The sequence below is a fragment of the Myotis daubentonii genome, chromosome 14 (genome assembly GCF_963259705.1).
Source record: "Myotis daubentonii chromosome 14, mMyoDau2.1, whole genome shotgun sequence".
Taxonomy (NCBI): Eukaryota; Metazoa; Chordata; class Mammalia; order Chiroptera; family Vespertilionidae; genus Myotis; species Myotis daubentonii.
This window is the reverse complement of record NC_081853.1, coordinates 39,089,163-39,116,058: the sequence shown is the minus strand read 5'-3', so window position 1 is coordinate 39,116,058 and position 26,896 is coordinate 39,089,163. Positions and strand designations below refer to the sequence as shown.

Genomic DNA, 26,896 nt, shown 5'->3' with positions numbered 1-26,896 from the left:
GTTCAGTCTCTGAGTATACTAATAAAAAATGATTGGCTAGCTAAAGGGGACGTTCTGAATTACATAGGAAGGGAGGGGGAGGAATTCCAAAGTGCAAGGGGGTTGACAAGGTTATGGGCGCCGACCTCTCTACTGCCTCTGCCCGACCTGCCTCTCTAAGACCAGACCTGTTGGTTCCACCCACCTGGTTCAAAATGGCTGGCTGCCTGTAGGAGAAAACCCAAAGCATTTAAATTGATCTCTGCTATGGGGACCCAGGTTACCTTTCCAACTTCATTTTTCATCTTCCGCCTTAGAACATCCAGCTCTATGCTTCCATGGCCTGTCATTCTTCCATACCTATTCACATGACTTTTCTCTGCCTATTCATTCCCCGCCACCTGGCTCCTCCACCAGGGTCCTTCCATGCTTTGTACCTACCTCCGTAGAAGATACCTCAAACATGTTTGAGGGCTTAACTCTCCCAATGGATGGTGAAACAGTCATGGGCTGGGACTTGGACTGCTAAGAACCAGTCTGGCGCCTTATTCAGGTTCTGGAACACAGGTGCTCCATAAATAGTTGAATTAACTAAATTTCATTTTTAAAATTGTGCTTCTGCCTGTCCTCATCACTACTGAGCGATTCCCTTGAGAACTAAAACTGTTTTATTTATTATATTACTCCTTCAACTCAGTGTCTAGCAAAATGCTTGACACATAGAAAACATTTATTATTATTATTATCATTATTATTTTACTAAATAAATAAGAACATGAGTAGGGATGCTTTTTAGACACAAATACCTAAATTTAAATCTAGACTACCTCCTACTGACTTATAAACTGGAGTCAGTTTTTAACTTTTCTTAGCGAAAAAAAAATAGTAGTAAAGGTATGTACCCCCTGGGTTTATTGTGAAAATCAAAAGTAATGACATGTATATGGAATAGGCCTGTGTTTGACACTTGGGACATGCTCAACAAATGTTGGTTCATTTTTCCTGCTATATCTTTTCAATAAGGAATATTTCCAGCTGCAGGTAATAGAACACCCCATGTGCTGTGCCTTAAACAAATGCTGGCCGGTTTTTCTTAATAGCAAGTGGTGCAGCAGTAACTGAAATGTGGTGAGTTTTTCTTAACGTCCGTTGACTGGAGTCAGGAGAAGAGCTACCAGCTCTCCAGGCAGGACTCTGAATAAGACCACCCCTTCCCCAGCATCTATATCACCATTCCTAAAATTCTGCTTTCTCCTAGCAAGTCCCCTCTCACTCCAATATTCACCAACACTATCTGTCTTGTGACCGTGAGGGTAAATTTAACTTCACAGTCTTCATTTGTATTGCATAACATAAAGTCCAGAACACAAGTCACCTCTCACTTTCCAGATTCTAACTCCCATATGTGTCCACACCCTTGGCAATCCTAGCCCTCTCTTTTTCCTGGTTTATTTTTCTCAGGATTTGTTTAAATCATTTTTTATATACTGTACACACACATGCACACACCTTAGAATTTTGTTTTCTGTCTCTCTTCTCACATTAGAATATAAGGTTCATAAGAGCAGAAACTTTTGTTCATTGTTTTCACTGCTGTTTCTCCAAAATCTAAGAGTATGCTTGTAACATGTAAATGCCCAATAAATAGTTGTTGAAAATGGAATGCAGGGCTAAAGCATTGATTTAAATGTTTACTGATGACATCAAAACTCTGGTCCTTTCCACATTTTTGCTCCATTATTTTTAGCCTATTGAGTTGTGGGATGCTGCCCCATTTCTAAGCAACAATCACATGTCAGAAAGAAAGAAGATGGTTGGGAAAAAGCTTCACAAGCCTTTTTATATCCTACCCTCTGTTTTCTAACCTTAAAAATGAATGTTTGCCCAAACACTTTTCACAGATTTCCACTTAAACGTTATTTATCAGAATATACTATTCATGAAAGTGTCACATGATACCCTAACTTCAAGGGAAGTTGTTAGTTCAATTTAAATTTCCTAGTAAACAAAGGAAGTGAGGAGGGAGTAGATATGGATTTCGAGTTACCCAATATATAGTTTATGCCAAAAATACCTCTGTTATCTTGCAAATTATTTATACTGAAATGAATAAATTAGAATTTAAAGCACCACATATTACATGAAAATAGCAGGTAAGGAATCTTGAATGTAGTATGATTCCATAGGTTAGAAGAGAATGCAGGCACATATGTTTATATCAATGAGAGCAGAAATACCAAAACTTCAAAATTATAAGCAATGAAACTCTCCACTTACATTTGGTTTTGGAACGTTTCTTAAATTATATTTGCATAGGATGAATCTCAGACTGAGTCAGAGTTCACCTTCTATAAGACATTTCTAATAAATTTTTGAAAATGAGAAGTACTTCAATTACAAATGGCTTGAAAATAGCTATCCTTGGAGTGTCTGCTAATTCTAGATGCTTTGCCTACATTGAGTTATTTAATCCACACTACAATAATCCTCCAAGTAATATTATCTTTGATGTAGACACATTATCATCTCCTATTTTAAAGATGATGAAACTAAGGTTCAGAGATTTTTGAAGACTTTTAGTCTTTATAAATGAGAGAGCCAAGATTTGAACTAAGTTTGGTTTGATCCCAGAGTACAGTTATCCAACTATGTTCAAAGCACTTCCTCACACAGAAGGGTTATAGTGCAGTATGTCATTGAAAGTTGTGCACTGCAATATAATTTGCCCGTTTTCTCTTCTTAATCAGGACACTGACCCATCCCAGATGAACCACATTCCTTCAGACTGATTCAAGGTTGACCTTCCTTCCCCAGGGAATCTTGAATCAAAGAGAAAATGAAAAGTGACTAGATGATAAAGGTTTTCTTCAATTAAAAATGAAAGTGCAGTGAGTTGCGATGTCAACTAGACTACCATTAGCTCTGATCAGCACTATAATGGACAAGACCCTGTCAATAAAGGTGAAAAGGGATAGACTGCACCATGGACAGAGGTCTATAGTCTGTGTCCATTTTCATTTGCTTTTGAGCCTTTTGGAAATGACTTCTATTAAAAAAAAAAACCTCTTGATAACTGTAATACCAACCCTCAGAAGCGTGATCATTTATACTTCCAGTTCCCTCCCCATTTCCACATAGCTCCAAAGTTCACTATTCATAAAGTATTAGAGGAGAAGGAACTGATGAGAGGGTGGCCAGGCCTACTTCAAGGTCATACCCTTTCTTCAACAGCCTTAAAAACACAGAAAAATTCCAAATAATTAGCACTATATAAAAGAGAAAGAAAAAAAACCCCACCTTCCTTCACTATATAACAATTTATGGTCTGACTACAACAAGACCATATTCTAGATAACCTCAAAACAAGGCTGAAATAAGTAGAAAAAAATGGGGTAGCGGGGAAGCTAGCATTATTGAGAAAAAACTTTGCCAGGTACTTCATATGTATTATTGCTTGGGATCTCCACAACAATATTGTAAGCAATGCATTATTTTTACTATTTTATAGATGAGGAACTGAGGCTCAGTAAAGCTCAAGATCAGTAGTACAGCCATGCACTGCTTAACTATGGGATACATTTGGAGAAATGTGTAGCTAGGTGATTTTGTTGTGGGAACATAATAGAGTGCCCTTACACAAACCTAGATGGCATAGCCTACTACACACCTAAGCTCTATGATATAGCCTATTATTCTTAGGCTACAAACCTGTACAGCATGTTACTTTACTGAATACTGTTGACAACAAAAATGCATGGTGCTATGATGGTGGCTGTAGTGTCTTTTGGCAATAGGACTTCTTCAGCTCTGTTATAATCTTAGGGGACCACTGTCATATATGTGGTCTGTCCTGACAAAAATGTTACTATGTGCGGGCATGACTGTACATAAGGAGTAAGTCCATCTGATGCCATGACATATGTTATACCTTGACCACCCTAGCTTTCAAAAATTGTCTTTAACTTTCCCAAAATACACCTGCTTTCGATTCAAATGTGACTATGTTCTAGCTCCTTGGATATTTTGTGATTCTCAGACCAAGGCCAACTTAAATCAATAAGAGGTACTGTAGATTTAGGTCCATAGAAAAGACTTTGGGTTTGGGTAAAAGTAAGCTTCTCTACCAAGAGCCCCAAAACAATAGAACCTCTAACAAAGTATAAATTTATTCTCTCTCAAATTTATAGTTCAGAAGTAGGAGGGGTTGCAAACGGCAGGAAGTTCTGCCATAAGTGGTATCCAGAGACACGGGTTTATTTAATCACCCACTATACCTGGGGGATTGCCCTTCTCTTCTCAACTGTAGCTGGCTCATCAGCACCATACTAAGATCAGTCCACAGGAAATGTGAAAAAATATAATGTAGAGCTACCTGCTTCCTTTTTAGAGGCATGATGAGCAAGTTGCATGTATTACATGTACTCAAAATTCACTGATCAAAATTTAATTAAATGACCAAAACAAGCTACAAAAAGTTTCTAGCTCTCTAGCTGGGTTGCTATGGGCATTGCTAAGCTATATTGAGGTTTGGATAAAAATAAATTTTAAAAAAACATGGATGAATGAATACCATGGGACAAAAAGTGATTCAGACATAGGTCTTCCTTTTTTTTTTTTTTTTTTCTTCTTAATCCTCACCCGAGGATATTTTTTCCATTGATTTTTAGAGAGAGTGGAGGCGAGGGGTAGAGACAGAGAAAGAAACATCGATGTGAGAGAGACACATAGATTGATCCCACAAAGGGCCAGGGCTGAAGACTGCAACTGAGGTACATGCCCTTGACCGGAACCAAATCCTAGACCCTTCAGTTCATGGGCCGACACTCTCATCACTGAGCAAAACCAGCTAAGGTATGTCTTCCTTCTTGATTGAAGTGGATTAGTCTGGAAATCCTCACACAATATTGTCTTCTTTTTAGAGTGACTAATACATATTATTTTCATGTAACTTTTTTCAAATCTAAATGACTTGGAGCCCTTTTGGAAACCAAGGTTGTGGCAAGGAGATGGATGGTGGTTGGCAATGTTTCTGGTGAAATATTAGTGTCTTTAATTATTATCAGTACTGAAGTGCTATAGGGATTTGCTATAATTACACAACATCATCCCTCCCCAGTCACGGCTAGTAAGTGACCTAGTTGAATAAAGGAAACACAAGGAACTTGCCTGACCTTGCTTTCCCTCAATCTCCATTAGGCTGCTCTCCTACAGAGAGGGCTGCCGATTATAAAGGAATTTTAAACAGCCTTCTTTCCTGCCAAAGGAGTGATTGAAGAGTTTCTGAAAGAGTCCCAGGCACAAGGCAGGTTGACAAGTCAAGCCATATCTAGGGCTGTGCCCGAGTCCTCACAGGGTTGAATCTTCAGTTCTTAAAGATTCCTCCTTGTGAATTCATGATGTAAATAAAATAATAAGCAGCAGCTAAACAGTCAGGAAGTACCAGGATCTTACTAAAAACTTCATTGCATGTGGTAATGTTCTTGCCTAGGAAATTTCAGTGCGGTGGCCAAATGGAGTGCAGAGATTGTAGAGAGCTGAGTTTTACAATTAATAAATCTGAACTGTTAAAGAGTCCCCTGCTGATGCTGCAATGCCAGCCCCTCAAGCCTATTAGGTTGGCTGTAATAGCAACTAATGATATGGGAACAGCATGGTGTGGTGGTTGAACAGTTATACTCTGAATTCCTCACACTGTGGTTCAAGTTCAGTTGCCACTACTTCTAACCCCTTTTCAAAAAGAAGGAAGGCAAACCAATTAGATATTTCTTCTTTCAATACATTTTTGCTTTCTGGTACCTACTATGTGTCATAAAAGTGGAAGAGAGCCAACCTGAAGTAGTGGCAGAAGGAATGGAGGCTAGAGAACACACTGAAGAGCTATTTGTTATTGTGGAAGTAGAACTGTCACTTTCCTAAGTAAATACAGATCTCATTACTAGTATGTCTTTCTCTCTCTCTCACTCTCGGATCTCTTTAATGAATTTGCTGCAGTTTATTTTCTACTATAAATTTTACACCATGTGGTCAGGATAGTAGCCAACAGAATGGGAAGGTCTGGATAAATTTTTATCAATAAAGTCAACATGATAACTCTTTGCTTCCCTCACTCTGGGTACACAGAGGGGTTTTTTGTTTGTTTGTTTGTTTTCTTTATTACAAGAAGACTTTTAAAAAAATACAGTTCTGACTGAGTGGCTCAGTTGGTTGGAGCATCGTCCCAAACACCAAAAGGTTGTGGGTTTGATCCCCAGTTGGTAGGCAACCACTCAATGTTTCTCTCTCACCTCTCTCTCTCTCTCTTTCTCTCTCTCTCTCTCTCTCTCTCTCTCTCTCTCTCTCTCTCTCTCTTGCTTGCTCTCTTGCTCTCGCTCTCTCTCTCAAATCAATAAAACATACCCTAAGGTGAGGATTAAAAAATAAAATAAATAAAAATAGATAAAAACTTCTAAACTGTGGCATGGATAGAGTGTAGAAGAAAGAATGCTAGATTCAGAGCCAAAAGACTTGAAAATGATTTCTGTTAGTTCTACTGTATCACAGTATCAAATGGGACAAGTCTGTTGGCCCTAAAATTCTTCATTGGTCAAGTGGGGATGGTATGGCTGTGCTGCCCACCTCACAGAAACGTTTATAGGATATCAACTCAAAGTGCTTTATATATCAAAATATTTTGCAAGTACTCCTCCTGGGGAAATAGAACTCAGGGTCTCTCAACTTAGCATACATTTATACACATAAAATAAGATAAAAACTAACACCAAGCACAGACCAGGAGTATTACTGAAAAGATGAAAAGCAATCCAAGTGTCTTCACATGATAATTATGTGGATTTATGTAGACAGAGACACACATAAACATATATATGACATATTTTTCACACCAAGAGCACACCAATTACTTCTATCTAATTTCTGGCTCAGTTACTACTCTGTTTCTCATAATATCTGATAGGACAACAGAGAGAGGAACAGAAATACCAAATCATGGAGTACTTACTTTAATTGGCTGTTTCCTGTGAAGGTTTTGGTTTTGATAGAATTTAAATATTTCTCTACAACTTGCTGGATCTTCCTGTTTATTGTCTTTGATTTTAGTTCTATAATACAGAGCACTATACATGATTTCATACATATAATTTTGAAGATATTATTAAATCCTCTCTTTGTTGGCTTCCATTTCTCTACAAATCTTATAAGTTTCTTCTTTAAAAATCTACCCATTTTCATGGTACCTAAAAAGAGTAGGATTGCTTCTTTGTTTGTTTGATTTTTAAAGGCAAAGAATTCTTTAAAGTCATGCATACACACTTTCCAAAGATTTCCCTGCAAGTATCATCTGATTCAACTTTAATTGTTCTCATACTCAGAAGTCAGAAAAAAATAAAATTAAGAGTATCAAGTTCATTTGCCTCTCCAACACTCATCCCCATGCCTGGAAATATCACCTGTGTTACTATATTTTTTGTAATGCATTTTATATTCACACTTAACACTAGTTCTTGCTCTCTCTTTCATAGCATATAGACTTGAATTTAAGACCAAGACACCTATGATTTGACTCCTCTCTGAACAAAAATGATGGTCTTTGATGATATATTCCTTGGGTATCAACCAGAATAGTTATTAAAAACTGGCATGGCTAAATTAGAAAATAATTAAGACCAGTATTATCTAATTTATTTCAACCTTAAATAAAAGTAAAATTTAAGGGTTACCGGATCAATGTATGTTATTAACTTTAATGACAATCCCCATAAATGCTGAATTCCTGAACACTTGGTGAATCCAATGAGTTAAGATGGTATTAAAGTTATTTAGATAACACGTCCATTAGAGCTATAATAGACAGCCTAACCACACATTGGGAATCTATTAAAAAGTAGACGTCACAAAAAAATATTTTGAAATGTAATGAAATTTGCAAAAGTGCACATGCAATTTTGCCAGCTAGCATAGCCATTAAAAACACTACTCAAAGATTGGGGTCCCGTTCTTAGGAACACAGCTAAAGAGATGGACATTTTTTCCATCTCACATATAAAATGTAGTTCTTATATATTTTTTGCTTGTTCTAAAGGCATATACCTACAATAAAAAATATCTTTCTTTCTTATTTTTCAATTTTTAGAAATAAGTCTGACCTCTTGAACAAAACTGACCATCATTATGAGGTACAATCACTGATGGCCCTACTTCTCATTTTAACATTTTTTATTGTCCCATAGAGGGAAGCATAAAATGATGGGCTAGTACAAACAGGGTACTCCAAATACTTATAACCACAACAGTGGTGTGCTTCATTCATGGAATTTATTAACTGTAAAAACTCTGACACTTGGTTTCTCAAGGCCAAGATTATATTAGTTATGAAAAATGGAATAATAATAAGCTCTTCTGTAACACTCTGGAGGCTGACTCCATCTCAGTATATTCCTGGGACACACCATCACAGCTATGAATTTTGAATCAGTAACACTGTCTCCCTACCAGAAACCAGGCAAAATTTTTTAAATCTCTGAGGAAAAACAAAGCAGAAAATAGCCATATAAAAGTGAAACTAAAACGATACATTTTAGTTATGAAAGAGCCAGCTTGCTGGTGTAGCATTTTCGTTCAAGTATCCATTAATCATAGGATAAAACTTTGAGCATCAATTCTATTTGGAGGGCTTTCATTAGACCATACATATTCCTATTAAGGTTTATCCTTATTAACACCTATTAATCTGAAGGCAATATATGTCATGATTTGGCATTTTAACTGGTGGAAAATATCCTAAAGAGACCCCCATTGGATATATATGTAGCCCATACCTTAGTCTTCCAGCGTGAGTAGAATTATATACTCCAGAAAAGACAATTTTCTCTCTCTTTCTTTAGGCTGAGATATATTTTTCCTTCTCCATTCTGTCTCTACTATCTTACCGGGACTTCATTACATGCTAGAGTATTTGATATTGTCCCACAGAGTTATTCTGTTCTATTTTTTTCCACTCTTTTTTTTCTTATTTGTGTTTGTTTGGCTGTGTTCTATTGACCTGTCTTTCAAGTACACCGATCCTCTCCTCTAGTCCATCTGCTGTTAGGCTCATCTGGTAAATTCTTTAGTTTTTTGCCTTTATTTCTTCAAATTTTGTTTCATTCTTTTGTATAGTTTCCATATCTCTAGAAAAAAATGCTCCATCTCTTTATGCATGTTGTCTTTTTCAGTTGATTGTTAAAGCATTTTTTACAGTTGTGTTAAAGTTCCTTGGCATATACATGGCCATGTAATGGAGATAGTTACATCAAGTTATCACTATTTGGTAACATTAAACATTAGAATCATCAATGAACTCTCCTACCATCAGCCAACTTTCATCACTTTAATTCCAGGCTAACCCCAAAACTCCTGATTTTACTCTGTCTTCCCATCAGGATATTCAACAAACAGAGATGGACTATGCCCATAATCAGTGGTCTGCTCTATGTGGCAATTACTTTATTTCATATTTATTAAAATAAGGAGATATGCTTATTGGTGTTTACAAGTCAGTTTCTAAAGAGTCTAATTTGTGTAAATCTTTTAAGAAACTGATCATCTCAAAGCACACAGTCAAAAACCAATGTGGAGAACATCTCGTTTCTTGGTTACTTTATGAATTAACTAGAGGCCCGGTGCACGAAATTCGTGTATGAGTATGGTCCCTGGCCTGCAATCAGGGCCATCTTTCCCAGCTGCAGGCAGGAGGACCCCCCCCCCCTCACTCCCTACCACCACCCACCCCTGGTTCCCTGTTCGCCATCAGGCGATCGGAGCCTGCTGGCCAGGGGGAGGGACCAAGAGGTTGGCCATTCCCACCCACTCACCAGCCCCGCCTCCCACCACCACCCACCCCTGGTTCCCAATTTGCCATTGGGCGATCAGAGCCTGCTAGCCAGGGGAAGAGACCAAGTGGTTGGTCAGCAGGCCCCAATTGGGTGACCAGGGCCTGCAGGCTGGGAACAGCTCCTGCATTGAGCATCTGCCTCCTAGTGGTCAGTGTGTGCATAACGACCGGTCATTCTGCCGTTCAGTCAATTTGCATATTACCCTTTTATTATATAGGATGCTTCACTGTGTGACCAACTCTGAGCATATGGTCCATACCTGCCAAATGAGGCTGACAGGAAAAGGAACTTTTGAGGAACGTTGTGAAGATTAAAGGAAACAATGCCATACAAAGCATTTAGCATGACTTTTGGTGCATAACTGTCATTCATGCTGTTTTACAAATATTATGATTAGAGAACTTAAAGAAGTGTCTCTAGACCAGTGCTTCTCAAACTTGAATGCTTATAGAAATCACCTGGGGATCTTGTTGAAATACACATTCTGATTCAGTAGGGGGATCTAGGGACTCTACATTTATAACACACTCTCAGGTTAGGTCAATGCTACAGGACCACGGACCACACTTTGAGTAGCAGGGTTCTAGATTACATACCTACCATGGCTATCTGCTGAACATAAAAGCTTTACAACAAAAGCAGCAACTCTAATCTTTTCCATTGCTTAGGTAAGCATCCAGAATATGGCCTTGGGACTGACTGCTTTGCATCTACAGCACCTCCTGGCCAGAGGGATGTATGTGCTGGTGTAGTTGTCCCTTCAAGTTTCCAACTCTCCAACAGAGGCAAGGAACAACTTTCCACTACTCCCCCACAAGAAAAACTGCACCCAGCCAGTCGGCATGGCTGTGGTTGAGCATAGACCTATGAACTAAGGGGTCACGGTTCAATGCCTGATTGGGCACATGTCCAGGTTTCGAGCTCGATCCTGAGTGTGGGGCATGCAGGAGGCAGGTGATCAATGATTCCCTCTCATCGTTGATGTTTCTGTCCCTCCCTCTCCCTTCCTCTCTTAAATCTATAAAAATATATTAAAAAATAAAAAGAAAAGCTGCACCCTGAATTTACCTAAAACATAGCAGAAGTCATCAAAAAGCCATATGACCTCAAGAGATGAAAATTCTTTGGAAAAGAGAAAATCTCGCTGAGGGAGGAAAATAGAAAGTATTAGAAGAAATTGTAACACAAAAAAAGAAATGGATGAAAAGAGCATGCAGAACTTCAGATGGCGCTTCCCGGTAAAGGTGTGAGCCACATAAGGAAGGCTGCATTAGCAATTCTACCGAGTCTGGCTAGGACTGAACTCTGTAAAGAATTTGACTTGTAGCTTTGATAATACCAAACAATAAAACGTTATCATTTTCAAGTTTCTTTTCTTCACAGATAAATTCTCCCCAGTCAGAGCCACTAAAATGTATTTTAATCAGAAGCCTATTTTTATATAAATGACAGATAAAGTACAGGCAAGAACTTTTTCTTTCTTTACACAGTTCATCATTTCTTTGAGGAATGGAAACACAATAAAAGAATACTAATATCCATTAATTTTTTTCTCCTTGCAAGTACATTTAGGAACGAGTCAGTGAACAATTCTCTACCTTTCCATTTATTTTTGGTATTCCTAATTCTCCACCTAGACTATTTCTAATAATAACAGGAGAATTCTGCACTATATAATATTAACATAAGCACGTTTCTTTCGTGAATGAAATGACATTATGTTGCAAATATTCAGCTTTTACCTCTTATTAGAAGTCAGAAGAGGCAAATTCCAATTTCCATTACTCAGGGGTCATTCCAACATACCAATGTCAGCAAATAAGGGCCAGGAAGTACCCATTTGCACAAGTGGCTCTCACCAATGATTAAAGTGGATTCAAACAAAAAAGAAAAAGACAGGAAGACAAAATTTTCTCAGAAGTTACCCAGAACCACCCAGGAACAAATTTAACCTTAAGGAATCTGCACAATATTAAAAGGAAAATGTTACACTCTTACTAAAATATCTCCATAAGCAGACAGATGAAATACTGCACATAACCATGAAATGCTAAAAGCTTTTTTTTTTTCTCCTAAATTTTCACCTTTTTTTGTAGGTGGATGAACTGGGTTTGAGTAATTCGCAGGAGAATGCTGTTATGTTTGCATAAAGGAAACATTAGCCTATAGCAGATATTACATTTTTTGAAAATTTTACCTAACTCTCCTTTCCAACCCACTATGCCTCCCCAAATTTTTCATAGGTTAAATTTACTAGGTTGTTTATTTGCTCTGGGGAGTTTCAGTAACAAGTGCCTATGGTTGTGAGAAATATTCTCCCAGTGTCTCCCTCCAGATAGGCAGGGCCCTCCCATCCATTCTTACCATCACAGCCCAGAACATTCTATACAGTTTTCTAACCCTCAGTAGGAATGGTTACAAAAATGCTTGAGATGCTTCATATATGCATAAAAACAAAAACCTTTTCAGCCTTCTTAAAATGAGGCTATAAGAGAGCTTTCCTATTAATCTAGAGATGTTCCAATTTTTTAAGTTAATTGGACAAGTCACAGGTTGTCTAATATATTATGAACTCTTTGAGAAACAAAACCCATTGCCAAATGACGGTAGGTAAGGTCAAGCCACTTGAAAGCAAGAAAACGAAATAGATAAAGTAAACTGTTTCATCAGGACTAGTATCATTTTATATTTTGGGCCAAACACTATATATAATACGTCAGTGAGATGGATTGACAGGAGTCTTAATGGTACTTATTACATTGGATTTGCACAGAGAGAAATTCAGACCTAGTGACTTAATAATGTTGATAGCATCATCCATCTTAGCCGAAGAAAACAGCTAATCTACTTTAGCACAGAGTTCATTAAAGACTGATTTTTTTTCGCCCCCCTGTGGGAGAAGCAAGGTCTGAGATAAGTCACCTTCAGCTAAGTATTTGCACAGACAGGTAACATGACAGCCTACAAATAAGAAAACACAAGAATAAAGAAGCTGTATATTTTATTAAACACTACAAAATAGAGAATATTAAAAGGCTGTCGACACACCAGTTGGGGATTATTTAATGTAAGAGGCTGAGAGGTAATTAAATTGTTGGGGGGTTGGGGAGGAGGTAGAGAGAGAGAAGGAAGCATAGGAAGACAAGAGAGTTGCTTGCAGAGGAGCCAGTGATGGTGATGCGGTCCAACAAGGTTTTTCTAGTACACTCCATGCATTAGGATGGCTAATGTCATAAGACAAACCAGTGACAGGAAAGGCTTCAGAGATGGATAAAAATCTAAATAAAGAGCCATCAGAGTTGACAAAAAGAGTGTTCCAATGAGTAGCTTTTTTACTTAGAATACCTAAAAAGCATCTTTAAGGTCTGACTATAGCAGGATGGGTTTTTGTGACAATAGCTGGTTTTTTGAATTTTTACAAAGAGAAGGAAGCCATAAAGGGGACCTTGCTAGTTATGAGTTTATATTCAAGGTAGTTTTTCTGAGAAAACCATTCCTGTTAATGACATAAATCATAAACAGTGCTACTTTATAGTTTTCAAGGCTCTTGACTCAGCATAGTAAATGTGTTTGCATCTCTATTTTAACATATGTAAAAATTCAGTGGTGATTTATGTGTCTCAGCTCACTCAAGAAGCATAACTGATGACCTACTGTGTGCATAATAATATGCCATGTGCTGTGAATAGTAGAGATAGGGCATGGGCCTGTTTTCCTTACAAGCATTCTTAGGAAAGAAGTAAGTCATGGACTTGCACATATGCACATAAGGACAGGGACGTATAGATTATATTGCTGGGGATATTCAAAGGAGAGGGGGATTGGTTCTAACTGGGGTACCGAGAAAGACTCTAACCAGAAGGTGTCATTTAAGCTACTTACTGAAGGATAAATAATATTTGCACAAGTTGAGATTGACAAATGACAGATTCTAGGCAAAGGAAGAAAAGCTGATCACATTTAATTCAAGGAACTCAAATTATTAGGGCTGCTGGCGGGGATTCTAAGATCTCTCTCCAGTCTCATTAAAGGTAAAAAAACAAACAACAACAACAAAACAATCTTAGTTGATCAGTTTTGTCAGTCTCTTTATCGTTCAATTTTTTACATTTGGGATTTAGTTCTTCCCTTCAGTTAGTTACTTTAAGTGAAGTTTCTTTTGAAACCCACAGCCCCTTCTCAATAAAGAAAGTCATTGCATATATATGCTTTCCTGTTTCTCTTGAGGATTTGACCAAGACATCTTAGCACGCAGACTGCTTCACTCTATTTAGGGCTACGAGTTCAACTTCTCATTTTTTAATATGTGTATGAATCAACTGGGAATCTGGTTAAAATGCAAATTCTGCTTAAGTGGAGCGAGGGCAGTCAGAGATTCTGCATTTCTCAAACTCTCAGGTGATGCTAATGCTTCTGGTCTGTTAGACACACTCAGGGTAGCAAAGATCTAGATTACATGTTATGAGAACAACTTAACCACATTACTCACACTCTCCCCAGTATCTAGCTCAGTGACCTTTACACCTTTTACACAATAGGTGCTCAATTAATGTGTTGCAGAGACTATATGAGTGAAAGAATGAATAAGTGAGTGAATGGACAATGAATAGACTACTCTCCTATTACACAGGACCCTGCTAGCCTGTAAGTAAAACAATTTCCCCAAATCTCTCATAAATGAAGACTGGAAATACATACTTTGGAATTATCAGGTGCTCCCATAAATTTAATGACCAAAACAAATACAAATAACAGGTAACAGTTGGCCTCCAGCAATAGATTTCAGTCTTCAAGGGGATTTTCCTTGACTCAAAGAAATTATCTAATTCTAGCATTTTTACTTTGTCTCCTTTCCATAACCTCTTACTCAGGCTCTCCCAATCTCCCAGCTGGAAACAATCTTCCTTCTAAATTCTCCTACAGCTCATCCTGCACCTGTCTCTGAGAAGACTGAAACTCATTTGTTCAAATCCTCAACCTAATATGATGGTATTTGGAAGTGAGGCCTTTGGGATGTGATTAGATCATAAGGGTGGAGTTCTCATGAATGAGATCAATGCCCTTATAAGAGATGAAAGAGCTCCCTCATCCCTCCCATCATGTGAGGATGCAGCAAGAAGTGAGCAGTCTGCAACCCAAAAAATAGCTCTCACCAGAACGTGACCATGATGCTCCCAGATCTTTGACTTCCAGCCTCCAGAACTGTGAGAAATAAATTTCTGTTGTTTGTAAGCCACACAGATTATAGTATTTTATTATAGCTGTCCCAATGGACTAAGATGGCATGATTACATGACAGCTCTCCCTAGACACACTTATCTCATGCACTAATCTATAGATTCCTTAAGGCAGCGGTTCTCAACCTGTGGGTCTCTACCCCTTTGGCGGTCAAACGACCCTTTCACAGGGGTCGCCTAAGACACTCCTGCATATCAAATATTTACATTATGATTCATAACAGTAGCAACACTACAGTTACGAAAATTTTATGGTTGGGTCACAACATGAGGAACTGTATTTAAAGGGCCAGAAGGTTGAGAACCACTGCCTTAAGGAGAAGATTCACATTGTAATTGGAATCCCAACTTCCACACTTCATCTCCTGCACTCATCAGAAAGCCCTATGCAGAAACTATGCCAAATAAATAATTATTCTAGGAAAGGAGAAAATGTTGTGATTGACATTTTTCTAAGAGCTTTATTCTAAAATTTCTAGGGCTTGAGAAATATTATGTTCTGTTAAGAAAAAATGCAGAAATATAATACCATTTTTCCATTAAAAAGCAAATGTGGTAGCTTTTGATCATTCATAACAACTAATCCAAAGCTTAGATCAGTCCTGAGAATGGATGAACAATCTTTCTTTCCTTATAAAAGCAAAGGGAATGTATTTAGGTGAAATTAATCAACCCAATAAAATCTCGGGCAGAATTCACAGTCCAGAAAATATCACAGGGGAATTATTCATTACTATTTGTACATAATTTGCTTATAATAACCTGGAGGTGCCATTTGCCCAGATTTCAGAAGATAAAAGACAAAAAATAATTAGTAAAGGAAGAAATTTCAATTCTACTCATATAAGAAATGAGGGAGGGCGGCCACATACTGAAGTTACTGATTCTTTCAAATACTTTTTAAAAATGAGTTCAGAGTTCAGTTCATGAAAAACAGTGCTACTAATGATAGTTTTCAAAAAACACTTTAGATTTTTGCCATTTTTATCATTGCATAATTCATTCATTCACTGTAATCTATGTTTGAGCTGAGAACATTTTATCTTCTGGATCCAAAATTAAAAAGGAATCCATGCCATCAACTGCACTCTCTCCTCTTCACCTGTGCTGTGGAACACTGAGCTGGACCTTGAAGAAATATTATAAATTGTTTTCACTTTCACCCCGGTATTCCTCTCATTAGCCATTAAAAGTATCTTGATTGTGGAAAACACTGAATAAATGTCAGCTAATTGTTGGTTGATTATTTCTGCTGTTCAACAGATAATTGGGTAAGCCTGATTCATTGGTTACCTCATTCATTTATTCAATTATTTGTTCATTCATTCTGACGTTTATTTATTGGACTGTTTGTCCGACAGTCATCTATTAATAATTTAGCATTTGTAAACTAGTTTGTGAGGCACAGTGGAGAGTATCTACTAGTACATGCAGGGCCTACTTCATGGATGTGTGACCAGCTATAGTCACACAAGGTCCTGCAGTAGGATTTTATGCTCTATAGTTACTGTCTTGGAACTCTTAATAATTTTATCTTTAGATTTGTAATTTAAAAAGAACTCCAGGCCGAAACCGGTTTGGCTCAGTGGATAGAGCGTGGGCCTGCGGACTGAAAGGTCCCAGGTTTGATTCTGGTCAAGGGCATGTACCTGGGTTGTGGGCACATCCCCAGTAGGAGATGTGCAGGAGGCACCTGATCGATGTTTCTCTCTCATCAATGTTTCTAACTCTCTAGCTCTCTCCCTTCCTCTCTGTAAAAAATCAATAAAATATATTTTTAAAAAAAAAGAAGTCCAATGAGATAATGAAGCACGCAGTAGGGACTCACAGATTCAGCTCATGTGTGGTCCAACCTCCACCCACATCCCCAGGATGGGTTCTTATCCACCAGTTCTCACTTTTAATATCCTGGGATGCCCCCCTCTCATGTCACTGCCAATCTCCATCCCTAATGGATCTGGGGCACAAGCATGAAAAGGGTCAGTTTTGGACACATTCCCCAAAGTACCTCAGGGTGGAGCATGGTGGCAGTGCCATGAGATGGCAGTGCCATGAGTTGTCAGCACCACGGTGCTCTGGATGAGCAATTTAGTGGAGGTCAGCCTTTCTGGTGCCTCCTGGCATAGCTGTTTCAATGCTCCTTGGCAGAGGGGTTACCTGTCTACTGGCATCAAGCCCATGGGGAAGGTGGATGCCTGACTCAACTTCCAGAGGCATTGGTCTGGCAACAGGCAAGAGAGACAACCCAACCCATAGGCCCTCCCAACTGCATGTGCATGCATGCTAAGTCATATGGTAGGGTCCCTTGGTGTGTGTGAGAATCTATACTTGTACCTTTAGTATCCCTGTACTAGAGAGACTGCAATATTATCTATATAATAGAGGCCCGGTGCACAAATGCGTGCATGGGTGGGGTCTGGCCAGCCCTGCCTCCGAGTGGGGAGGGGGTGGCACCAATCAGGGGTGGGTCTGGCTTGAGGGAAGGGCCCTGGGTGATTGGTGGGCTGGCCCCACCCCAACCCCTGGTCAAAACTCAGGTGGAAGGGACAATTTTCATATTACCCTTTTATTATATAGGATATAAAAGGCTAAACGTTGCTTCACTTGACTAGAAAAAAAAAAAAAAGGCTAAACGACTGTCTGACAGGCCGGTAGGTATGACACGCACTGACCACCAGGGTGCAGACGCTCAATGCAGGAGCCATTGAGCTGCAGTGACTTGGCAGTGTGGTTCTTGGGTGATGCACCCTGGAACCAGAGAGGAGGGAGCCCGATTCTTCACAGGGCTGCGTGATTCCACCTTTGGCCATGGATTATGTTGTTGCTGGGGCACTGTTGGCCCCAAATCTGGTTTACTGCCGAGCTGCAGTGACTGCAGATGCCCTTCGAGCCACGCACCACCCCAGGTGCGACTGGCCGCTGGGAGGGACCATGAAAGGTTACCTCCTGGGATTGTCTAGCCCATCTGGCCCAGTCCTGCCCTGCCAATCACCTTCTAATTAATTTCCTTTCAATGTGCACAAATCCGTGCACCGGGACACTAGTATAGAAAATAAACATCATGCCCTAACTGGTTTGGTTCAGTGGATAGAGCGTCGGCCTGCAGACTCAAGGGTCCCAGGGTCGATTCCAGTCAAGGGCATGTACCTTGGTTGTGGGTATATACCCAGTGGGGAGTGTGCAGGAGGCAGCTGATCGATATTTCTCGCTCATCAATGTTTCTAACTCTCTATCCCTATCCCTTCTTCTCTGTAAAAAATCAATAAAATATATTTTTAAAAAAAGAAAATAAACATCATGACAGATCAAAAGTGAGATTGATGAGGAAAGAAAAAAGCACATTTCCCCTGCTTTTTGAGCAAGAACCTCCACATTTTTGTTTTGAATTGGGTTTCAATAATTATGTAGCCAGTCTTGAATATATAAATAAGCCAGCCTTTGTTTTCAAGGAAATTATTAATTTCTATTGAATCAAAAAGTCAACTTTTATATAAAAGTTTCTCTCTCTCCCAGCACCCTACCCCCAATTCCTACAATATTCTCAGAGTGCGTGCCACTGAAAAAACCCATTGGGAAGCCTGGGAAATGCAATTTGTAAGAGCCAGTCATCTGTAACAAAGAACAACAGAGCAAGAGATGGGAAAGCTATAGAACTCAAGGAAACAGGCCCAGACTATCACAGGGAGAGAAGATGTCTGCACAGAAAGGTAACTGAACATACAGAATAATAGGTAGTAAGTATATGAGGTTACCTTAATCATCTTTATATCTCCCTGGATTTTGTCCATTAATGGCACTTAACATGTTTATTTGATTCAACAGAATTGCACTGACTTCATACTCCATTCCACATAAACATTTGTGTCAAACAAGCAAGACAAATAGAATGTGACAAAACCCAACGTAACTCACATCTCTCACCATTTTCTTAAAATTTGGTAGGGGTAACCTACCTTGCCTCTGGATGGCAAAACTCCAGCAGGAACATGACATTTCTGGGCATGCATACATTTTCCTGAACCTGGAATCTCTATTTGGGGTATTGCTTTGCCTGGAATTAGGAAAATGCAGGAGACAGGTACCCAGCAGTCAATAGACTCTGAAGAGATTTTCTAAGTAAGATCTTCCCTGTCTCTTTACTTCTCTTCTCATTCATTATTGGCTTTCAGTGGCATACCTCTATCCTCTCTTTGCTGCGACTCCCTTAGCCTTCCTTGACTTTCCATAAAGTGTCACAAGAACTCCTTAATAGAGTCCTTTATAGGCTCGCTCTCTCTCACATAGTCCCATGGTGCTCAGAAATGTAAACATCCTTAGCCCAAACACACCCAGGACAATTACACCACAACAATAATCTTTTGGATCCTCCACCAAAGCCTAGAGATCCAGCATACAGTCAGGTCCCATCCCACAATCTATTTTTGTTCTTTCAGACATAAATCCAGCAACTACTGGGCATGCAGCTGCCCATGTTCTCCAAGTGACTCCTTGAGGTCCTCCTCACTAGGCATATGGTTCTAAGGTAGCAGAGCCGCCCTGTCCCCGGGGCACAGTGGGCAGGACAGATTCAGCAATAGCTCTCTTCCAAGAACCCTCATTTCCAGCCTCCTCTTCTGAGATCTCTGGAAACTCTTTGTTTTTCATTCTTAATCTGGCTGAGAAGCTCAAAAGTTATTGAACAGATTCATAGTCATTTCCTTTTGCTTATGTGTGGAGGCGAGGAGGGGTGGTTCCTATCTCTAACTCTTGCTGTTCTCTTGATACATACAGAATTGGTGCCACCCTGAAACTAAGAGAGGAAGGCCATACTCTGAAGTCACTGTTTACACAATTGGATTGAGTCAAGAGCAAGAGAGTGAAGAAACTTTTTCAAGGTTATTTGGGCATTAAGTGGTGATGCTGGAAGAAATGGTGAAGACTTTAGAAACACTAGTGTCTTTTAGCTTTTTTCATTTATGTTAAGCCGTGATTCAAAACACACTGGAAATTTTGCCTTCTTAGGTTAAAAGAGAAATAGATATTCAAAATTCAGCAAATGAATTTTCTATTAATATCTTCTCTTTCTCTCCCCAAATTCCATACAAAATTAAGTTCAGTTCTCCCTCAAACACTGTCAGCTAAGCACATTTGTCAGCTCGAGTGAGTCAGCCAGTCCTTCATTACAATGCAGTTTACAGGTGGTTTAGTTTGGGGGGGAGGGGGGGTCACAAATGGCAAGCTCTGAGAAAAAAACAGGAAATATGAGTAAGAATGTCCCATCATTCCTTTCAAGTTTCCATCACATTTCTTCTCTGCATATTGCAAACTTCTTCTGGGCAAGGGCCCAGGGGTATGTGCTAGTTTGTGCAGTGGCCTTAGAAGGTACTGTTCTAATTGCTTCAGCTGAAATCCATTTGTTTTACAGCCCAATAAAATTATGTGTGCAGTGGTAAATAAAACCATGTGGACGCGGCCTCGGTGCATAGTTCTCTGGGCTCCATTTGCAGCCGGTGATAAATTAAAGAGGGAAAAAAGCCATTGTACAAACGGATGCAATTAGCTGAAACGGTATATTTTTGGCCTCTGATGATGTCTGCTTACATTCAATCCCCCACTTGAAAACCAATTCTCATTTGAAAGCGAACTAGAAAAATCTCTGTAATACAGATGGACCTCATTTGGTTGCATGTTGATATGCAAAGACACCTTTATACATTAAATTGCAGTGTTGACTTCTGCACTTGAAATTTCATTTTGTCATTTTTAATCACAATGAGCAAATGTCATCCTTAATAATAACCCTCTGCTTCTCTATAATGCCTCTTAACAAAGGACCTGCAAGCACTTTTGCAAATATTAATAAACCGAGATTCACAACAACTCCCAGAGGCATCTGTGCTGCAGGCTGAAAAGAAGCCCAAAGTCATGGAGTGACTTTGCTAATCCACACAGGAAACTAAGCTCAAGGAGGAGACACAAAGACTATCATTCTGCTTTGTGTCAGCCTCACCTTATTCATGTTCACCAGGCATGTTCAGCCACAACTGGAATGTCAAAGCCCAAGGAATGAATGAAGGACAATTTGGGCTCTTACTAAAAGTTATGCTTAATTTTTCCCCCCTTTTCAGTTCTAGCTCTAGCATTTTGACTCCCAACTTCATATATCCAATCCAACTTGTCCCTTGCTTTCCATACTCAGACATTGAACAGTCCCAGATGTCTACTAGGCATCTTGACCTTGACATATCCATAACCAAACCCATGATGCCCCTTCCAGAATCCGGTTCCTACCTGTCAGAAATTAGCAATTCTCTTCTAGTTTACTTTGTCAGTTCAAACACCTTAGAGCAGGGGTGGGCAGACTTTTTGACTCGAGGGCCACAATGGGTTCTTAAACTGGACCGGAGGGGCCGGAACAAAAGCATGGATGGAGTGTTTGTGTGAACTAATATAAATTCAAAGTAAACATCATTACATAAAAGGGAACGGTCTTTTTTTTCAATAGTTTTATTCATTTCAAACGGGCCAGATCCGGCCCACGGGCCGTAGTTTGCCCACGGCTGCCTTAGAGGCATCTTTGAATCCTTATCCTCTTTCACCTCATGGCAAATCATCTGTGAACCTAGATGGCTCAACCATTTAAATAAATTCAGAGGCCAAACAAGTTTCATCACTTCTTCCTGGGCCTAGGCCACAATCATATCTTGTCTGGGCTATTGTGATAGCCTGCTAACATATCTCCCTGTTTCTACTCTTGCATGATAGTCTATGATTTCACAGCAGACAGATGGATCCCTTTAAAATATAAGTCAGATCATGCATCTCTGGCTTCAAAAGCTTCCAATGTCATTGAAAGAACAATCCTAAGTCCTTACCATGGCCTACAAGACCTGCATGTTCTGGTCTCTAGTATCCCCCTGCCCTTATCCACTGCCACCTCCTCACTCCTTTAGCTCCAGTCCTGCTGTCTTTTTTGTGCCCCCCAGGTCAGCCAAGAACCCTACTGCCTCAGAGCCTTCAGACTTGTTCATCTTTCTGCCTAGACCGCTCTTCCTCCAGATAGCCAAGGGCTGTCTCTTTTTTAAAATCTCTGCTCAAATATCACCTCATCAGAGAGGCTTTCCCCAACTACATTATATCGTACAGGCCCATCCTCCACAACACTCTAGGGCCATCAACTTTGGGTTTTTTTTTTATTTTCCTAACACTTAGCATCTAGCAGCAACCTCTAAGTTATCCTTACAATTGAATGGCCTCTGTGGTCTGAGACAGGTCTTCTCTCTATAATTTCAGAAATTCTTCCTTCTTCTCTGGGGAGAATTAAATGCAACTGACTTAGAAGTCTTTGAAAATAATTCAATTCCCAAGGACTACATTAAAACTTTTCCTAAAAAAGAATAAAGTATTCTATTAATTGGCAATTTGAAAATCCTAGATTTGAGGACTCCTAAATATTCATAATATGCATTTAAAAAAAAAAAAAAAACAAAACCTGATGACTTTGTAAACAGGCACAGTGAAGCTTCAAGTACTCAGAGTTCCCAACCAGAGAAAAAGTATCTGTTTCTTAGCGCTATGAAGGATCTGGATTGGATTGTTTAGTGACCTTCCTGTAATCCTTTTATTCTTCATCCTCATGAAAGAGCTAATCAGAGAAAATTCTTCAAAGTAATTGGTGAATACACAATTTTGAACAAGAAGATTTTTTAAGACCATGTCACACAAAAGCAAGTTTCCAGGGCTACAGCCAAAACCCATTATAACAGAATTCAGGCTCTAGAATATTTTCCTCAAATTGGAAGAAACTTGCAAGAGACAAGTTAAGGATAGAAGAGGGGGGAAAGGGAAGGAATTTGCAATGTTGAGAGATGAATCTTTAAGCCCCTGCAGGATAATCTCATTATTCGGTTTGTCCTTTTAATTCTCAGAACAATCACGGAGGTAATTTCTATTTCCTTCATTTTACAGATGGGGAAATCAAGAGAGATTTAATTTAATCCATGCTCAGCTTAAAAAAAAAAAAAAAAAAGGTCTTTAAAGGAAGGTCAAAATCTATGACTTCAAGCAGAGAACAGACTTCTCAAAGAAAGGAGGCTTCCCTGGATTCTGACTTCTTGGTCCATTTTATTGGTAAAATGGAAGATTCACCAGCTGACAGCAATAAAACTTACATCTTTCAACTGTTTTACTGTTCAAAAATTTCAGAAAATTATCATTTTCACCTAATCTTCAAGTCACCCTTTAGAAATATATGGCTCCCACTTTACAGATGCAGAAACTGAGTTAAAGAGAGTAAGTTATTCAGTGTCTCCAAACAAGAAACTAATAGAGCTGGGGGGAGGGGGGGGGCTCTCCAACTTTTATCTTCAAACTCCAAATCTCACATTGTTCTCCCAGAGCCTCACATATCATTTCCAAGGCAACAGAGGGGAGCCTGCCCATTAGTCAAAACAAACCATTAATTTCCTTGTAGTTTCAACATTATCTTTCAGTTCCATTCATTTCACAGGCTCTTCCAAATGAAGGCGATTTGTTTCCTTCCAAAAGTATTTGAAATTTCTTCTAAATTGTGTTACTAAACTTTCTAGTGAAACTTTTTCTTTTTAATTTATCTAGTTAAACTTTTTTTTTATCTTGTTAAACTTTTGAGTAAAAAGGATGCTCTGAGAAGATGTCGATCATCTGACCTGAAGCTCCAGTTGCTTCTGGCTCATCCATCACTGTGCTTTCTGGTTGTCCCAATTCCAGGTTGAGCATCACAGCTCTATAACTTTTATTCTAAAATAATATGGATGCTGGGGAGGGGTTCAATTTATTTAGAACCCAGTCACCACTATGTAGCCATTTATACTTACCCATTATTGATATTTTCAGTAAGGCTGTTCGTGGGCATTTTATTCCCACTAAATGGGAAGGCAATGGAGGGCCAGACACATTAGGTTCTTGTGCAAGTTTACACACCTGAACGAGGCTTTGAGTCGACCCTGAAGCACAAGTTTATCTGAGAAGCTCCCCTCTGTCACATGATGTTCCCATATAGGGTTTCTTTTAATACCAGATGCTTTTGATTTTATTGAGGTAAAGGAAACAGACTGTACTCTACCTATAGAGGAAATAAGTAGATTATGAGTAAAAGCAAGAGATTTTCTCTTTTATTGTTATTATTAGTAAGCCTAGTGAAACCAGAATATCCCACAACCCCACATTCAGAGTTTTCTGATAGATGATGCTCAGTATCAACATTCCTGCCATAACCCGTGGGCATCATTTGCTTGTAACACTTTCATTTCTCACTGGTTTGAAAAATGCATACAGATTCTCTTCTAGCTTTGGATCCTGGATGCTAAAATTTTTTTAAAAATTTTTTTTATTGATTTCAGAGAGGAATGGGAGGGAGAGATAGAAACATCAATGAGGGATAATCATGGATCGGCTGCCTCCTGCAGGCCCCACAATCCAGGCATGTGCCCTGACTGGGAATTAAACCGTGACCTCCTGGTTCATAGGTTGATACTCAACCACTGAGCCATGCCCGCCGGGCTTGGATGCTTAATTTTTAAAAGTGATTATAAGGAATAGTTGATTTCATGATATGTCAGATATTCCTGAACATAAAGAAACATGAAAGACGATGTAAAACTGATATCGGTGGGGGGCTCTCCATGTTCCCACCTGCTGCTGGTGGAAGTGGGCTTGTTGGGGTGCTGCTGGAATAAGAATTGCCAGAGGCCCCCATGGGAGGATGAGCTATCATGGGAAGTTTTATTTCTGTGGAATTACACCCCTGAGTTTCCAAAGTCCCATATCCCTCCCATGGCCAAAGTTCCATTTTGTCTTCAGCAGGGCTAAGATCAAGGTCACTGCCCAGAGCCTCTGTCCCATGTTTGCACAGTCCAGTCCAGCATTTGGCTAGCTTAGTTTGTGTTCTGGGCTGCAGTCCATTGCGTGTGGAGTCTGCATGGCCCTGGGCCATGCTGCTTCTAGGGCCACATGGTTATGGAGGGAGAACGGGCGAGCGCAAGTATTACCAAAATATTTAGTGGGTTAGATTTCTCCATTGCTCATGGGAAGGGGGTTCTTGGGGTACCGCTGAAATAGCCATTTTCAAAAGCCCCGAAGGGAGATGGAGACGTGGTAAAAGACTTTATTTGCATGGAGTTACATTCCCTGTGCCTTCAACCAGGGCTATAAAGGGGGCAGCTGTGGGCCCAGCAGAGCCTAAAGGAGGGTCAGTGTCCAGAGTTTCCATTCCATGTGCAGCTGGGGCCAGCAGAGCATCTGCTAAAGCCCCTTAGTCCATGAATGGGTCCCACATGGCCATGAGTCACGTGGGTGCCGGAGAGTGTGTCCCCTGTAACAGGAGTCATGGGAGCACAAGCAAGCAGGAGAGGCAAGAGAGGGAACTCCCTTTTGTCTAGGAGTTTAAATATTCAGGTTCCTGCTCTTGCAGTGACCACGCCTATTCTGGCCACTGTCTCACTTCCAGCTGTGACTGACAGAAAGGCACCTTCCCAGGGCACTCAGACCTTACTGGGCATGCGTCCAAACAGCCTTTGTCCAGTCCCTTCCCCCATTGATCAGCAGGGAACAGGCTCAGAGAGTGCTGAATTAGCAAAGCTGTATAAATGGCATGCCTCTATTATCTAGCCCTCCCTTTACTCCTTTCCTGTTAATAATAACCAGGTTATTACAATAGTATCACAAGGAAGTAGGAACAAAGCCAGAAGAGCAAGAGAGCAAGTATTCCTCTGGGGATTTTAACCTTCTAAGATTTCATAGGCTTGAAGTGGCTCTACCCACTCGCCCCCTAACCCCCAGCCAATCCATGGTTTCCCAGGCTGGATGGAAGGCAAGCACCTGACCTATATCACCCTGATTTCACTGCGCATGTGTCCACCTGCTCCTTCGTTGGACCCCTTTCTCCAGTGATTTGCAGGGACTGGACCAATGGTTCTCTGAGGAGTATGAAATTTCAGCTTCCTGGAGTATGAAAGACCATGCTTATAATGTCTGGCCTTCCCTTCACTCCTTTCCTATTAATAATATTAATAACTAGCTAATTGCAATAGTAACAAAACTACATTAGATTCTTGAATATTTAAGAGCATGAAATGTATCTGAAACAATATATATTTTTTAAATTCAGGGTTAAATTAGAAGTCTGTAATGTCAAAATGATATGGCTTTTAAATATCATTCTTCTCCCCTTTTACCAATATATAATCATACAAGCCAAACTAACGTCTTTAAATAAACTAAGTATGTTTTTAAATTTAAAAAAAAAATTGCTGTCTCAGTTTACTGAGACAAACACTCCCTTGGTGTTCGGTAGAGGTGCTATTTTCCTACATTTTAATTGTAAATTTCTGATAGCCTGTGGGTATGAGGTGCTAAATGAAAAGGCGCTAACACTTAGAGAAGACTTCATATGTACTAGTTCCTGATCATACATTTTCTTATTTTATCCTTATAACAATCATGCCTTGATATCTCTGTTTTATGGGTGTGCAAATTAAGGTTCATAGAGGTGAAGTATTGTTTCCCAGTCACATAGATGATATGTCTAATCATAAATTCCAATTTACCAAGGCTTGGCCAAATCCTGCCTGCATTCTGTTTTTGTAAATAAAGTTTTATTGGAAAACTTCCATGTTCATTTGTTTACATGTTGTCAAGGACAGAATTGAGCAGATGTGAAGGGCCAGAAAGTAAATATTCGTGTCTTTGTAAGCCATATGGTCTCTGTGTGGAAACTCAACTCTGCCTTTATAATAAAAAGGCACAGACAATTCCTAAATGAATGTGTGGCTGTGCTCCAATAAAACTTTATTT

General features: G+C 39.5%; 1 pseudogene; it reads right to left on the bottom strand.

Annotated features, from left to right (window-relative positions):
• Positions 1–25,037, bottom strand: part of LOC132215439 (WD repeat-containing protein 53-like) — an 83,862-nt pseudogene extending 58,825 nt beyond the window's left edge.
• Positions 25,038–26,896: the final 1,859 nt, after the last annotated feature.